This window comes from Mustela lutreola, chromosome 3, assembly GCF_030435805.1.
Source record: "Mustela lutreola isolate mMusLut2 chromosome 3, mMusLut2.pri, whole genome shotgun sequence".
Classification (NCBI taxonomy): Eukaryota; Metazoa; Chordata; class Mammalia; order Carnivora; family Mustelidae; genus Mustela; species Mustela lutreola.
The window spans coordinates 199,505,566-199,514,719 of record NC_081292.1 but is presented as its reverse complement, the minus strand read 5'-3'; the positions used below and the strand labels follow the sequence as shown (position 1 = coordinate 199,514,719).

Genomic DNA, 9,154 nt, shown 5'->3' with positions numbered 1-9,154 from the left:
GAAGCCAGACACAAAAGAGTACTTCACTGTACAATTACATTTCTGTGGAAGTCTAGAAAAGTCGAAACATGTCCGTTGTAGCATTATTTACAATAGCCGAGACACCAAGTTGGAGGCAAGTTATTTTACCTAAAGGGACATAAATTTGGTTTGACTTCCAGCTAGTTTACTTTTTAAAGCTCTTTGAAAATGTTCCGCTACATATTGGAACTCTCCAAATTGGCAATTTTCCATTTCTTTGTACTTTCTCTGATTAAGTCCCCTATTTTGGGTGTGAGCCCTTTGTCAGAGAACAAACCCCCTTTCAGGTGTTTGGTGTATCTCCTCGGTTTAAAAGTTTCCTGAAGTTTATTCTTAAAGTCTGTTGCTAATATATCATCACTTCCTTTACAATTTTGAATCTGCCTTCAATTACGTGTAAAGGAGAGACTACATGTCCCTAAGCCATGCATTTCAGATATATATGTTCCCCTTTCAAAGCCATTTTCTTATGTACAATTGGGTTATTTAAATCTCCTCCTGCTGTTCCCCATCCTGCTACTTTTAATCATTTTTTTGCTTTTTCAGGGGCTAGCAATTAAGCAAACTAACTATAAATTAGCCCAGGAATAAAATATATATATATATATATATATATATATATATATATATATATATGAATAGGGTGTAATATATAAAATATATCCTTATGTGCTAATATATATGTGATCTGTATTATACATATACATGTGCTAGAGAGGGAGAGGTATTAGGGAATTTGTTTATGTGATGTGGAGGGAGGCAAGTTAAAAATCTGTAGGATGGGCGGGGGTGGGGGCAGGCAGGAGACCTAGAGAAGAGTCAGTGCTGCAGTTTAAGTTCGAAGGTGATCTCCTGACAACATTCATTCTTCCAGGGGAGAGGTGTCCTCGTCTTCTTTTAAGGCCTTCAACTGACTAAAGGAGGCCCACCCTATAGTATGGAGGATAATCTGCTTTACTCAACTCTGCTGATGTAGATGTTAATCTCATCTAAAAATACCTTCATAGAAACAGCTAGAATAACGTTTGGTCAAATATTTGAATATCATGACATAGTCCAATTGACTCATAAAATTAATTGTTGCGACTACAATATAGACTACATACTCTCCCCTTAGAAACAAAATCATGTACGTTTTGCCATATTGTTTCATCTCGCCACCTCCCCCTTTTTTTTCTTAAGATTTTATTTATTTTTTTGACAGAGACACAGTGAGAGGGAACACAAGCAAGGGAGAGAGGGAGAAGGAGAAGCAGGCTTCCCACCAAGCAGGGAGCCCGATGCGGGACTCGATCCCAGGACCCTGGGATCATGACCTGAGTGGAAGGCAGAGGCGTAACGACTGAGCCGCCCACGTGCCCTCTACCCGCCTCCCCGTCTACACACGCACAGTTTTTATCTAAAATATTTGAAAGTAAGTTCCATACATTGTATATTTCACTCCTAAGTATTTCAACATGCATTTCTAAAAATAAGGACATTATCCTATGTAAATATGAGTATTGGCAATAATTCCATAATATCATCTAATATTTAGCACAAGTTTAAAATTCCACCAATTACCTTTTTTTTTTTTTTTACCCACCAATTATCTTTTAACCAAGATCCAATCAAGGTTCACATGTTGCATTTAGTTATTATGTTTCTTAAGTTCTTTTAAAAATTTTTAGAATATCCTTTTATTTTTATGACCTTGCAATTTTGAGGAGTCTAGGATGGTATAACATATAGCCTAGTAAATATATAGTATGTCCCATATGTTGAATGTGTTTGATTATTTTATTATGGTGTCATTTCTCTAAACTGGCTGAAAGTTAGGGCTAGAGGCTTGATTAGATTCAAGTTAAACATTTTTGGCAAGAATATCTTACAAGTGATTTGTGTACTTGATATTATAGAATAAATATATACAAATATATGTAAGTATATACATATGTATATGTATACATACACACACACACACACATTACACTTACACATACATACACTGTACCTAGTGGTAGGCTTATAATAGTCTCCAGAAATGTTTATATCCTAATGCCTGGAACCTAGAATATGTTACTTTACACGGCAAAATGGGAATTTGCAGATATATTAAGGATCTTGTGATGGGGAGAATATCCTGGATTAGCTGGGTGAGCTCGATGTTATTGCAAGGGTCCTTATAAAAGGGAAGCAGATAGGTCAGGGTCAGAAGGAGATGCAGTAATGGAAGCAGAGGTGGGAGTGATGTGAGGCCACGAGAGCCAAGGAATGCAGACAGCATGTAGAAAGTAGAAAAGACAAGAAACAGATTTTTCCCTAGAGTTTGCAGAAGGAGCGCAGCCAGACTTCTGACCTCCAGAACTGTAAAATAGTAAATCTGTGTTGTTGTAAGCCACTGAGATTGTAGTAATTTGTTACATTGGCAACAGGAATTAATATACCAGATGATCCTTGCAAGAATTTTACCTTAGTCTACAAAATAATGATTCTGTAATTCTGTAACACACCTTCTATTGGCATTCTATATAACAGTGCCCCTTCCCTTTAAGAAATCACCACTCATAAACTTTAGTCATCCAATGTAATATCAATTACAGTTACTATTCTGATGCTTAAATAGCCACAGTTTGGCCAGTGGGAGCCCCTGTAATGTGTTCATTGTGACAGGTGAAGACTCTTATGACCATAGTAGTTAATCCTTATATGGTTCTGTATTTTTTTGGCATAACAGCATGTCCCAGGATCTTCATGTTCATTTCCTGCCTCAGACCTGAACAATCAGTGTTTTGTCCAAAGAATCATGATTTCTTTTCAGGGTGATTGCTATAGACGGAATGTGTCCTCCGCAAATTCATATGTTGTCATCCTAACCCCCAGTATCATGTCATTAGGAGATGAGGACTTCGGGAAGGATTCAGTCCTGATGGTGGAATCCTCACGAGTGGGATTAATGTCTTCAAAAAAAGAGATCCCAGAAGTTCCTTTGTCCATTTGAGGACACACCTACAATCCAGGAAGAGGGTTTGTACCAGACACTGAATCTGCTGTCACCTTGATCTCAAACCTCTCCAGAACTGTGAGAAAAAAATGTTGTTTCAGCCACCCCATCTATGGTATTTTTGTTACAGCAACCTGAATGCACTAAGACAGGGTGTTTACAAACCAAGCTTTGGGCATCTTGAAGCATCTTAGCATTTAATATATGCAAGAGAATGCTCATATTTATATATATATATTTGAGATTTGGGTCATTTTTCTAAAGTAGCTTTGGGTGAGTTAATGTAGATTTCTTGCCTTTATTTCTGTCGACCTTATTTAAAACAACTCCTCCCCATCACTCTCTGTGCCCTAAACCAGATTTATCTGCTATTGTAGTATATATTACTTTGTTGATTTATTCCATTGTCTATCTCTCCAACTAAAGGAAGGACTTTATCTTGTTCACTACTGTATTTCCAGGGCCCAGAACAATATCTGGCATATGGCAGAACTTAGTAAATATTGCTTGAACGAATAAATAAATGAGCAAGCCTCGCCTCTATTGAGTTTCCTAGCTCACATGGCAGGAATATTTTCCCTCTTGCTTTTTTTGGTGTCCCAGCAACCTGGATGTGGTTTCTTTTATCATGTACAAACCCCTTCTCAATGGGTAAATGATACCGCTTGGTAAGTGACCTTGCTTTTATAGTCCCATAATGAATGTCATTTATCATAAGTACCACACGGTGGCGCTAATTGTGTATGGAATCTGAAGGCCAGGATGGGCAGTAACGTTTGACAGGGTCTGAAGTCACGGAGAAATGGGAGAATTGCTTTCTTTGCTTACTGACAGATTTTTGTAGGTAGATGTGTTGCAGGAAACCGCTTAACAAAAAAGCTTCATGAACAGAATTTATGAATGTTAAAAGGGTTAAGTGCATGAGTCAAGTAGGGAGAACTTACCCACATCTCTTCTCTTACTGTTGGAACCATAGATTGTATCATTCAGTTCTGCTGTGATCACTCCCATCTTCAGAAGGTATTTTTCTGGATGGGGTAGTATATCAGTCAGGATAATGCCGATTGCAATAACAATCTCCAAATAGTGGTGGATTGAAGCAAAAAAAAATTTATATATATGTATATATATATGCATATATATATACACGTGTATATATACACATGTATATATACACAAAAAGTGTATATATATACACTTTTTGTTCACACGACTTATCCAATAAGAGATGCCTGGGTGGGGACTCTGCTCAGCAGTGAAAGCGTGTCACCTGCCCTCGTGAACACAGCTGACGGGCCACCACTACCTGCTATGATGCGAAATGAAAACTACAACTCTGCATGAGCAATTAAATACTAAGCTTGGAAGTGATACAGCTCATTAGCCAGGACATGACCCTACTCAACTACAGAGCTCCATCAAATGCAATTAATCATGTGGCTGAAAGGCAGAGATTGAGAAGCATTTGGTGAGCAGTAACAATTGGTACCACATGCGGCAAGGAACTACCTGTCTTATTTTAATACTAAGATTGGCTATTGTGGAGCCAGGATACTATTGCATCAAAAAGATCAGGAAGCTCAGTAAAAAAGAAAAAAAAAAAAAGAGACTTCCCAGATCTTCTAGTGACTTATTTTTAGCTGAGGATTATTGACTACTCTGCTATAGGGTCCTGAAGATGAGGGGCTCTATTAATGTATACCAATGATTGCAGATGCCTTAGACAAGCGTTAAGTGACAGAGGCCATAGAACACCTGAATTCCATTCTCTTCTGTGATGAGACCTGCCAAGTGCTTTAAAACACCCCTTGGATTAATGGGGGCACCATGTGGATTCAAACTAAGACCTTACACAGTGTCAATCTTATTATAAGTTGTTCATTGTTCCAAAATAATAATTCTAAGAAACTTAGATAAAATAAGACTTTATGAGAGTACTTAATCTTGGCCCTTCAATATCAATTTAGGTAGATCATGCAAATATTGGGGTATCATTTAGGATTAGTTCTGACTGCATGAAACAAAAACTTTTAAGACCGTGGCCTAAATAATACAGAAGTAGTTGATTTCTCTCACACATAAAAGAAATTCAGAGATCGAGTACTTTGGGCTGGTATGTAACTGCACAGAGTCCTTCCAGTCAGGCTCCTTCTAGGCTCCTTCAAGTGAGCACTGTCTTCCTTAGAGTATGACCCTTGCCCTCATAGTACAAAATGGCTGGTAGAGCTCCAGCCATTATATCTATATTCTAGTGTCAGAATGGGGGGAAGGAAAGAATAAGCAAAGGGTATACATCAGCTGTCATTTGAGATGTTTTCTCAAAGATCACACAAAACACTTCCATTTAATTTCATTGGCTGGGAATTAGACATAGGGTCATACACAGTTTTGCTAGGACTGGGAAATACACTCTTCTTGCTGGGTACATTTTATTGCCCAAATAAAACTAGGGGTCCTAAGACTAAAGGAAGAGGAGGAAGCAACTAATAATTTGTCCTAATTGGGTTACTTGAGTCATGTGTCGGTGTGGACTCTGGTTAGATGGCCGACAGGTTTGCTTTGCCTGCTTCACTGACTGAGACCACCACATACTTTCCAGCTGGGGTCTTGTAATAGTCCTAAATATTACCAGCTACTTTTTAAAACCTGAATGTAATACAGCACCTAGAGAAAACTCGGAGCCCACAGCTGCTTAAGAATACTCCAAATAGTGGGGTGCCTGGGTGGCTCACTGGGTTAAAGCCTCTGCCTTCGGCTCAGGTCATGATCTCAGGGTCCTGGGATCGAGCCCCACATCAGGCTCTCTGCTCAGCGGGGGAGCCTGCTTCCCCCAATCTCTCTGCCTGCCTCTCTGTCTACTTGTGATCTCTCTCTCTGTTAAAAAAAAAAAAAAAAAAAAAAAAAGAATGCTCCAAATAGTATGGAGGCCTCACTTCCTGTTGTTTATGCCACACAGACATTCCTGCCTGGAGGACTCTGGATAGTTTATTCCATCTTCAAAAATAGAAACCTCTTGACTGTCCTTCCCTTCCCCCATTCTATAAACCAATCGGGCTATGGGACATTTTATCAACATTTACTTCATTTACTTGCTTAATGAATTCCAACTCTGGTTCAATTTTGTATGAGAGCTACTTAAAGTATCCTGTGATACTTTCTGCCTTTATGTGAAGAAATCCATCAGGAACCATGGAAAACGTAGATAATCAGATCCTGTGATGAGCCTTCCTCAGCCTCTGACTGTGAGCATGGGGAACTATGGGCAAAGCTCTAGAGGTTTAGCGGAGCACCTCTCTGCCCTCCTCCCCACCCCTTATCCTGGCTTTATTGATTCTCAGAATGTGCACTGTAATATGGCATTAAAAGTGCCAATAGAGGGGTGCCTGGGTGGCTCAGTGGGTTAAAGCCTCTGCCTTCAGCTCAGGTCATGGTCCCAGGGTCCTGGGATCAAGCCCTGCATCGGGCTCTCTGCTCAGCAGGGAGCCTGCCTCCCTCTCTCTCTCTGCCTGCCTCAGTCTACTTGTGATCTCTCTGTCAAATAAATAAATAAAATCTTCAAAAAAAAAAGTGCAAATAGAGCAAAATATGATTTATCTCAAAAAAGAATAGCTAATTCCAATAACTGGCCTTGTTAATTAATTTATTCCTAGGAAAGAGACTCCCTATTATTGCTCCCTAACGAAGAAATAAACACAAACTTTAAAACCAACTTAAAGTTTTTACCATACAACAAATCACATATTTTAGTTACCATCAAGTATTTTTAGGTAATATTTTTTCTGAAGAGTAACACCTAGAAGTAGCATTGTCTGAAAGAAGCCACTCTGTGTGGCCTTACAGGGCCTCCCTATCTGGCCCTTCCCACTAGTCGCTGGCTTCCCATTCTTTCTCTTCCTCAGGCACATTCAGGTTGTCCCTACCTTGGCATTTTTGGAAGAACGATCCCCTTGCCAGTTAGATGCTCTCTGTTCAGATCTTCACTGGCTGGTCACTTCTTGTCATCCAGGTTCCAGTTTAAATGCCTCCTCCTCCATGAAGACTTCCTGCTTGTCAGGCCTAAAGCAGCCCGGCCTGATCAGGTTCTGCTGTTTTATTCTCACAGCATTTACTGTCACCAATACTTTCTTTTTTTCTTTATTTGTTTATTGTCTGGCCTCCCTCTGCTAGGATGGGGGCTTCCCATTTCAAGGTAGTGCCTCATCATATCTGGGAAAATATCCTTTACGTCACTGCTGTTCAGTTTCGGGTAGAGTTTCTCAGCCTTGGTACTATGGACACTTGGAGCTACATACTTCTTTATTGTGGAAGCAGCTGTCTTGTTCCCTATAGGGTATTTAGTGATTTCTCTGGCCCCCTAGTTGTGACAACCAAACACGTCTTGACCTTGCCAAGTGTCCCTTGGGGAACGAAATTGCCTGCAATTGAGAAACACGGGTTTAAGCTATTGGCAGCTGTGTTGTTGTGTTAGGGCTCAGGAGGTGGTATTGTCAATGTTGTCTGAGAGGGATAGTACCTATCATTTATTGATTGCCTCCAGGTATTGGGCAATGTTCTATAGGTTCTACATGTAATCAACACAACATCCCTTATCATAGGTACTATTATTATCCTCGCTTTACAGTTTGGGGAACTGAGGCACACAGTGATTGGTTAACTTTTCTAAATTCACACCGTTAGTATGTGGTGATGCCCAGGATTCATACCAGACAGCAGCCTCCAGAACTCGGTGCCGAGAGGAGCGGGCACTGTTGTGGGCATCTCACTGCCCTACCTCGGGTGGAAGGGACTGGGCATCAGATGGGCTCCATCCCTCCAACCCAAACGGCTGTTCATCCAGCGACCATGGGCAAGTGACAACTTTCCTCTACAAGCCTCATTTACATCGGCATATAAGAACAAACAAACTAATTAATTAAAAAAACCCATGCAGAGTTGCTTTAGACATCGATTGCAATAGCCTATCTGTAAACACCCTGGTTTGTGACACCGAGTAAGTCCCGAATTCATCTCTGCTCTCCTTCCCTTCCCCTTGGCTCCATGCTCCAAGTACTGAAGGCAGGTCCTAAAAATCTTGGTTAGACAAATCCATGGGGATATCTAACCTTTAAGCAATCTGCAGGGTTTTTGTTGTTGCTGACCAGGAGCAGGTGAAAGCATCCCTCTTCGAGACAGCCTGCCCAGCTGGCATCCTCGTCTGCTAAAGACCACTAGCCACATCAGAGCTTCCCCAGAAAGCCACATGGAGATTTTAAAACTGTACTAACTGGCTGATGAGTAGCTTCCCAGCTTCATTTCTTGATGTGAGTAAATTAATTGCCTGACCTATTGTTTTCTAACATCACCAATTACTGCAGTTTGCAGATGACTGGCTTGAGCTCTTTGGCCAGCAGGGGCCCTCCTTTGCCAACATAACCAAGTTGGTGTTCAGGCTGGTGGGCAGAGCCCACTGGAAACTGAGTACCTTTGAAAAGTTTGCTTAGAGGAGGAGGAGCAAGATGGCAGAGCAGTAGGAAGCCTAAATTTCATCTGGTTCCAGGAATTCAGCTAGATAGTTACCAAACCATTCTGAACACCTACAAACTCAACAGGAGATGGAGGAGAAGAGTAGCAGCAATTCTATGAACAGAAAAGCAACCACTTTCTGGAAGGTGGACATGCAGGGAAGTGAATCCGAGACAATAAATGGAAAGATAGACCATGTGAGGAGGGAGCCTCTGTCAGCCAGCTCCTGTAAGCAGTAGAGCAGTGGAGCACAAAGTCAGAACTTTTAGAAGACTGCTCCACTGAGGGACATCGCTCCAGAGGCTAAGCAAGGGGTGAAGCCCTCGCAGGGACAATGTGGTCTCAGGACTCAGGGTCACAGAAAGGCTGGGGGTCCCTGAGTGTGGCAGAGCTCCCAGGTATTGGAGCAGGGAAACCACGGCAGAGACAGAGCCGAAGAGTGGGCTCTCAGCTCGGGGTTACCTTAAACCATGATCCAAGGCACAGCTGGGCCACTGCTCTTCAAGCAGGGACCTTACAAGTGGCACTTCCGAAGAGACTCCCTTCTTCCTTCCCTGGGGGGTGTGACACGGGAGCACATGGCAGGAATCTGCTGGGTTTGGAGACTCTAAATGGGGTTGTGTGCCAGAGACAGAAATGCTCCGTCAC

At 41.4% G+C, this 9,154-nt stretch overlaps 1 long non-coding RNA gene across 2 annotated transcripts; it reads left to right on the top strand.

The window, feature by feature from the left end:
* Positions 1–643: 643 nt before the first annotated feature.
* LOC131827598 (uncharacterized) lies at positions 644–3,551 on the top strand. 2 transcript variants are annotated; one of them, XR_009352068.1, is made up of 2 exons: positions 644–1,435; positions 2,898–3,551. It is a non-coding gene; the product is annotated as an uncharacterized LOC131827598 (long non-coding RNA). The 2 variants fall into 2 exon arrangements; XR_009352069.1 differs by having other exon boundaries at positions 2,822–3,551.
* The last annotated feature ends 5,603 nt before the right edge of the window (positions 3,552–9,154 follow it).